Below are 7946 nucleotides of genomic sequence, written 5' to 3' on the forward strand. Positions count from 1 at the left end.
GTTCTTGGAGAGGGAAGGGGGATTGAGGTTAGAAGGGCCAGAATTTCTCTCATTCACAGGGTGGAAAAGTTGACATTGTCTAAACCCTTCTGAATGGCTGGTAGTTGGTTACCCCGATTGTACCTCTACCTCCCCTCCCCCTCCACGTGACGACCCAGGACACATGCGCACCCGACGCAGCCCGGCACATCTGCAGACTGACGTCAGTGTGCTCTGCCTCCGAGGAAAAGCTGCCAAAATTTTCTACTGCTGCAATTCAAGTTGGCTGGGGGCCGGTAGTGAGATCTAGGGCTACTTCAACAAAACTTTGCTGCCCTTCCTGCTCCTCTTGTCTTCTTTTCTCCTGATACCTTTTGATGCTCTTCACATGTTATTTGCATAGCAAAGGCACTAAGCTGTCCAGGAAGAGAGGGCACCACTTCCACCCCCAATAAGTCTTTTTTTTCCCTTCCTTCCTTTCTTTTTTTTCTTCCCCCCCCCCTTTTTTTTTTGGAGGGAGGGGGTGCGGGAGAGAAAGGGGGTTTGCAAAGGCAGCATCTCAGGATGATAGCCTGGATGTATTGAAGGCATCTCTTTTTCTGCCAAATCGGAAAGTCCGTTCTCTAAAGCCCGGGTTAGCCAGACTATAGGGTTTTATTCTGGCTGCAGAATAACTAACTCACTGCTGTGGCTTTGCAAAGGGGGGCAGAAAAAAAAAAAAGAGGAGAGGGAGTACGTGAGTCGTCCAGTGCAATCTCTATTGTTTGAAACTTACTTTTTATCAGAATTTGAAGATGAAAACGGTAAGGAAGACTTCACAATATTCAATGAAACCTTTTTTTTTTTTTTTTAAATTAAAACTTGTGCTTTGCTTGTCTTCCGAATAACGCGTAGGAAACTTTTTTCTGTGTGGTTTTTTTTTTCTTTTTTTTCTTTTTTTTTTTTTTTTTAAATGGCAATGAGTGAGCTTGACTGAACTCATTTTACAGATAGAAATCTTTTAACTCCAGACTAGTCGGGGGTTGGAGAATTCTGGGTCTTGCAAATATTTTATGATGCAAAAAAATATACGTTTATTATACAAATAGACATGTTTTGTGAAGTATGACTTGATGATGATTTTTGTGGTCTTTAATCACCAAATAGTAATCGGGAAAGTAATAATGATGTGTATTTTAATCTGATTTTCAGTTTTCTTAAAGAAAAACCTTCTGCATTTTATAGTTTCAAGTCAGTGTCTTAAGTAGTCAGACAAGTGCATATTTTATGCCTGGGCTCAGAGGGCAGAATTAATGTGGTAGCTATAGTCCCGATGCTCTAGATATGTTAAGCTCTTAATAGGCTAATCAAAGAGATGGAAATGTGTGTTTTTGATTTACTTTTGGCCACTTGGGATGTGCTAGACTCATAACCCTCCGGAGCCTTGAATATCGGGTATGTCTGTATATATGGTATATGGGATCAAAGTTCAGAGATTGGGGAGGGGTTTGTGCTGGAGGGTTTATTGGAAAGCTGCCTTCAGATAATGTGTACTACAATTCCTGTCTTTGGTAATTTCTTTCCTTGTTGTACTGGAGGCAAAGAGAGCAAGAGAGTGAGAAAGCGCACTGAGAGGGAACAAGAGAGTGAGTTTCTTACTCTTGTTTTTATTTGAGCTGCCGGTGCAACGCGTTTGGGCCAAATGCCAACTGTCTGGGTCACACGCGTTTTATCCAAATAGATTTAGCGCTGCTGTCTGGAAATGGGCTGCTGAATGTTAACTTTAGGATCAACTCAACCAGGGCAGCTCAGACTGTTACCCTCTGTCTGGGTGAAGTGGGATGGGGGTGGGTGGGCGAGGGTGTGCAGAACGAGGGAGGAAAGGGGAAACTGAACTATTGCTTGGAACTTTTAAAAACACACTGGAGTGTGATTTCCAACATATTCCTTTAGGTTCAAATCTCTTGGGCAATTTTTTTTTCCTTTCCTTTTTTAGCTTATGTTGATTAGACTGAAACTTAGATGTGTGAATGATAGCTCTCAAAATTTATGACAGAGAAAGAAAGGTGACATAAAACTGGTGTAGTTGAAATTGAGAAAATTAATTTTGAGAGATAATTGTTTTCCTGTGTTTCACCAAAGTGGTAGCTGCAGTTCTGGTTTATATTAATTTAGTGTTTATATGTGATCATTGGTGTTTTGGGCTTTTAAGGAATAGCTGTAGAGGCAAATAAGTTGATTTCAAACAAATCAACTTCATTCATTTCTCACAAATGGCGGCAAATGAAATCTGTATGGTGGTATTAATATTTTTGTGATTCTCAAGGGCAAAAACCTCTACCCTCAAGACCTGAAATACTTTAATATTTTTCATGACTGGGCCAATACGTGTAAGATTAATTCCTACTCTTGTCTACTCTTACCACTTCCTCTTCATTTCCTTGGCAACCATTAGTAACTACTAGTGGATGGGCCTTTATGCCAAATCTTACCCTACGTGTGACTTTCGTGAGAGAATAAAGAGAGTTAACATATTAAGAGAGTTAGTAGCACATTCTTTGGAACATTTGGTGGGGGAAGAGTAAAAGGTGGAAGAAGTGGTTAGCTCTTTTGGTTCTACCAAAGGGCATAGCTGATTATCAACATTTTGAGCTAACATCAAGAGAAAAAGGTGTTTCTGTTTTTCAGGAGAGAAGTTATAATACGGATAACATATATTTAACTTGCCATCTGGAAAAAAACAGTTTGGGACTATATGTAATTTGGGCCTTGATTTTTGTAGAATAATATTTTGTATTTTTGCTTTTGGCTTATTTGCTTTTCTTGTTAGTAAGTTTTAAGTTTCTTTAACTGTACCTTTCCTCGGAAACCAAACTTGCAAAATTTATATCTGATCTGGAAACTTTTGTACTTCAAGCCTTGGTATATGGTAGGTGACAATAAATATTTGTTGAGTGAATAAATGGAAAATGAGATGAAAAGTTAATTTTCACATATAAAAATTGAGTACCTGAAGGAAGCATAGTATTGTTGCTTCCTCTGTGAAGACGAAATCGGCTTTAACAGAAATATCCAGAGTTAAGATGAATGAAAGAAGTCGAGAAGGATGTTATACATGTTCTTTAGCTCCATAATGATAGTTCATGAAAGGAAATTGTTACTTGGCTACTCCTAGATCATTTGAGTGGGAAGTAAAGATGATAGAGGAAAAAGACAAGTAAGTACCCTTCAACAAGGGCAGACTACTGAGGGAATCACTAAAGTGCAAGTTGTCTGATCTTATTTCTACTTAGTGTAGCTTTGATCCATGGAAGCTGTTAAATGATCCCTTAACTCTAGTGGTTGGTGCATTTATCTTAGGGAAAAACGCCTATGTGAAATCAATGTAAAGTGGAAGTTTTGATTCTGTTTTCAAATTTAAAATAGTTGTAAGCCCAGTTACCATGACTTAAATTCTTTACTGTTTGCTCTAAAAGACAATACAATCTAGTTGATTGATTCCATCATCATATCCAACCATTCCACATTTAAGGGAAGGAGGAACATGAAACTATTTTTAAAGGAAGGCTTTTGAAAAGTGATGAGTCAGATAACAAGGCGAAGGGGACTAATATTTATTTAACCATTAAAATGAAGTATGTGAACACTTTACATCATGTGTAATCTAGGAAACATCTCATCTATAAAAGTTAAGTAACCTGTAGTCAAGACAGGACTCAAAACCTTTGTGCTTTCCACAGCTTAATGCTTCTGCTATACAATGTAAGGAGTTAATGCATTATGATTTCTGGGTAATTATGTACTATTTTAATATCAATCTGAATTTTGGAAACTATATCTGTATACGTTAGTACCTATACATATTTGTTTATGATGTCCAGATTAACTTCTTCAGTAGGTATCAGAAAGTAGTTTCACCCTTTCATTTTTATTGTGTAGGTAACTAAGAGTGGTTAGATATGGTAGTTGTTGTTGATTTTAGTTGAACTTGAGCCCACTCGTTTACTTATTGTTAAGTTTCCTCACTGGCATTGGAGGCTTGAAAAATGTGGGAAAGGAAGGAAGGAGTGAGAAAGGAGAAAGAAACTCCAATTTATTGAGTGCCCATGTGCCAGATACTGTACCTAGTGGTGGAACCAAGACTGTAGCTCTGGTTTGTTTAACTTCAAAGCTCCTGCCCTTTCTATTATGCATCAGTGCTCTTTTTACTGCAGGTCCTTAAATCAAATGTTAGTGTACTTTTGACCAGGTAGTTACATACTACCTTTTCTTTCAAGGCTACTGGCTTAACTTGGGCATTTATAGGACAGTGCTAGTAATGGTAAGAGTGGAGGTTAAAAAACTGTGAAGAGCAGGAAATTTCTCAAGGGGAAAAAAAGAGTTGTTCCCTAAACCCAGGTAATTATATTGTAAGTTTGTCAGTTTCAGAGCCCAGGAAAATAGGAAAAAAGGATGAATGTGATTCAGTACAAATCTGTCACCACTACTAGAAATTAACTCGAATGTGTTAATTATATATTCCTCTTTAAAGGAAGATTAAAGTATATGAGGGACTCAATTAATGTCAGACATTTTTATGCAAAACACTCAAGTGATCTGAAAAAAAAATGAAGAGTAAATGTTCATGAAGCAACTGTTAAGGAGCTGGAGACTGTACATAAGTAGGTTGGGAATCAAGATAACTGGATTATTTTCTTTACCGTTGACCCCTGAACAACACTGGTTTGAACTGCAAGTCCACATATACAAGGATTTTTTTCAATAATAATACTACAGTAATACACTATCCTTGATTGGTTGAATCTATTATGGAGAAACCCTGTGTGTAGAGGGCCAACTGTAGGTAATACTCAGATTTTTGCAGAAGGTCAGTACCCCTGGCTCACATGTTGTTCAAGGGTCAACTGTGTTGTTATTGAATGACGGTGTGATTTAATCTCTTTATAGATTCTTGCCTGTGAAAAGACATATACTGCCTGTTGTTTTGCCTAAATCATTGTAGAAGAAATTTTGAGATGAAACAATTATTGTGTATCAAGTTGCTTAAAATTTCATGTTAATTAACATATCATTTATGAATATCTATTTTGATACTGGTTGTATGCAACTGCTATTGTATATTTAAGTTACAGTGACTTAAAATGGAAGCGTGATATAATAGAAAGAATTTAGACTTTAGAGTCAGATAGTCTTATGTATGACTCTGGGCTCTGCTGTTTTCAAGCTCTGTGGCCACTATGAGCTTCAACTTCTTTACCTGTAAATTGGCAGCTGTATTAGTTATCAATTGGTGCAAAAAATATCACCATAAACTTAGTGGCTTAAAACAACACACATTTATTAACTAACAGTTTCTGTGGTTCAGGAGTCTGGGCATGGCTTAGCTCTATCTTGTGCTTCAGAGTCTCTCACGGGGCTGCAGTCAAGGTGTTGGCAAGGACTAAGGTCACCACAGAACACTTGATTGGGGAGGCATATGCTTCTAAGCTCACATATTCAGGATTTAGTTTCTTGCAAGCTATTGCATTGAGGGCCTCATTTCCTAGCCAGTGGTTATCTGAAGGCTGCTCTCAGTTCCTTGCCATGTGAGCCTCTCCATATGGCAGTTTGTTTCATCAAAGCCCGACAAGGGAGTCTACTGTTAAGATGAAGTCAGAATCTTTTGTAATCTAATCATAGAAGTGACATCCCCTCACCTTTGAGGTATTATATTAGTTAGGATCAAATTACTCAAAGGAAGGGGGTTACAGAAGGGCATGGATTTTAGGAGGAACGATCATTGGGACCATCTTCCTGACACAGGGGCAATAATACCTGCTTTTCAAGATTGCTGTGAATATTAAAAGAAGTAACATATATTTAAAATTCTCTTTATTTTTGGACCTGACCTTAAACTACCTTTCTAGATATTATTACCTGTTAGTCTTCTGCATAGGAACCAAACTTACTATTATTACTAATAATATTTTCCATTTTTTTCTTTCCATCTAGACTTTGTGGACTCTGTTTCTTTAATTTGTAATGGTTGCCCCCAGAAGTTTGACTTGTGAAATTCTGTTCATCTTCCAGAGTCTATCTGAAATGTTACTTTTTTTCATAAACTTTCCTTCACCCATCAGACTCAGAAGTCATCTCCCTCATCTGATCTCCTCTAATACCTTTTATAACTTTATTATGGCATATATCAGCCTGTCTTGAGTTTTTTCTTTGTTCCTTAGATTATGAGTTCCTAAAGGGCAAAGATTGTGTCTTAATCTTTTCTTATCCCCATGTTATTATAGCATCATTTTTAAAACATTGTAAAACAACAGTTTTTGATTAATGAATTAGTTTTTCCAAGGTTTAGCAGTTTAATAATTTATAGACACAGATGTAAGGAACTTTAAATGGTTGTGGTTGTTTTATATGTTGTAATAACAATATTTCTAGCACTATAGGGAATGAAGTATTCCAAATAAGTTAAGTTTACGGTTAATCTTAAATATCCTTTAATATCCCTAAATTGATTTTATTTTAATCACTATTAATTAATTCATTCATTTACTCATCCATTTTTTTCAATCAACAAATATGTAAGGATTTATTATATGATAATCCCATGTATTAGGGTCTTGGGATGAAAATCTAGTATCTTTTGTATACTTCTCTGTCATAACAATAAGTTACATTATTAAAAGTAATTTAACCTTTTATTCCTGACTCAGGCATAGTATTTTGAATATCAGATATTCAGCTGTACCACAGTCGTAATATACAATATGAACTATTAAGCTACATAAGGGCTATTTGTCTCTAGCTCCAACTGTATTGCTTGGGCTTCTAAAACTACTTTGTAGTTTTTCCTCTTTTTTTGTCACGTTTGTGCTTTTACTGAGCTAGTTTCTAGTCCCTTTGTTATTTTCTTATTCTAAAGTGCTATGTGCTGGGAAATTAAGTAGCCAAGTATGTCAGTGTTCTGTATAAAATGTGAATTCATGGACTCTGAAATTGTAAGTCGAAAGAAAAGTACGTGAGATGGGACATGAAATCTGTTGTGATACCTGAATTGAATTTTTAAAACTTCTTTTCAGAAAATGAACTACTTTTCTTTACAGTTACATTCTAGATAGTTTAAATTGTCTCATATGTGTTTCTTTATGAGTCATAAAAGACTTCCAGATAAAGTCAAGGGTTACAGTAAATATGGTTCAACTTTTCAGAAGTTTAGTTTATGCTACTGAGTTTTCACAGACAGCTGCTTAATGCCACTGTGTATTTGTAGATCTACTCTGTAAGAAAAAAAAGATAGGTGCCTCATAAAGCAACAAATCAATCTCTGGACAGCAGTGTACTGAAAAGCATGTTAAGGAATGCAATCACATACTGTTTATCACTTTCACAAAATTATCTTTGTAAAGTCAGCCTAGTTTTTATTTTATCAAAAGGTTAGTCGCTATACCCATACATTGTTATCTTCAAAGTTTTAAAAAGAATTTTTATAATCCTCTTCAGATTCCTTCTTTGATTATTAAGTAGCTTTGGCATTATCCTGCTAACCATTTAGGTTTCTAATTTGGTATTTAGTCTTGTGAATGTTTATTTAAACTATAAAGGACAACAATGGTTTGATTTAATTATGTTATTTTGTAGTATGTCCTTTGGCAAGCATTCAACAATATAGATCTGTCCATTCAGAATATTTTTCAGTTAACTTAAATTTTTTTTTTCTAGGTTAAAAAATGGCCATACTTTAGTGACTAATCAGCCTAATGCTCTGCTTATGAAAATTTTACCATCATTATCTTTTTCATTTTGGACTGAGAAAATGAATCCAGATACAGAAGAAAGTACGGGATGTTGGAAAAAAATACCCGTTAAACAGTGGAATATCTAATAACTAATCTGCAAGAAGTATTAAAGAAATAAAATTGTTATGCTTCGATTTTGGCATGGTATTGACTCTCTAGCGCATAGGTAGCCCTCTAAAAAATCATCCAGTTTTCTAAATT

The sequence above is a fragment of the Leucopleurus acutus genome (genome assembly GCF_964270905.1).
Source record: "Leucopleurus acutus genome assembly, chromosome: 3".
Taxonomy (NCBI): Eukaryota; Metazoa; Chordata; class Mammalia; order Artiodactyla; family Delphinidae; genus Leucopleurus; species Leucopleurus acutus.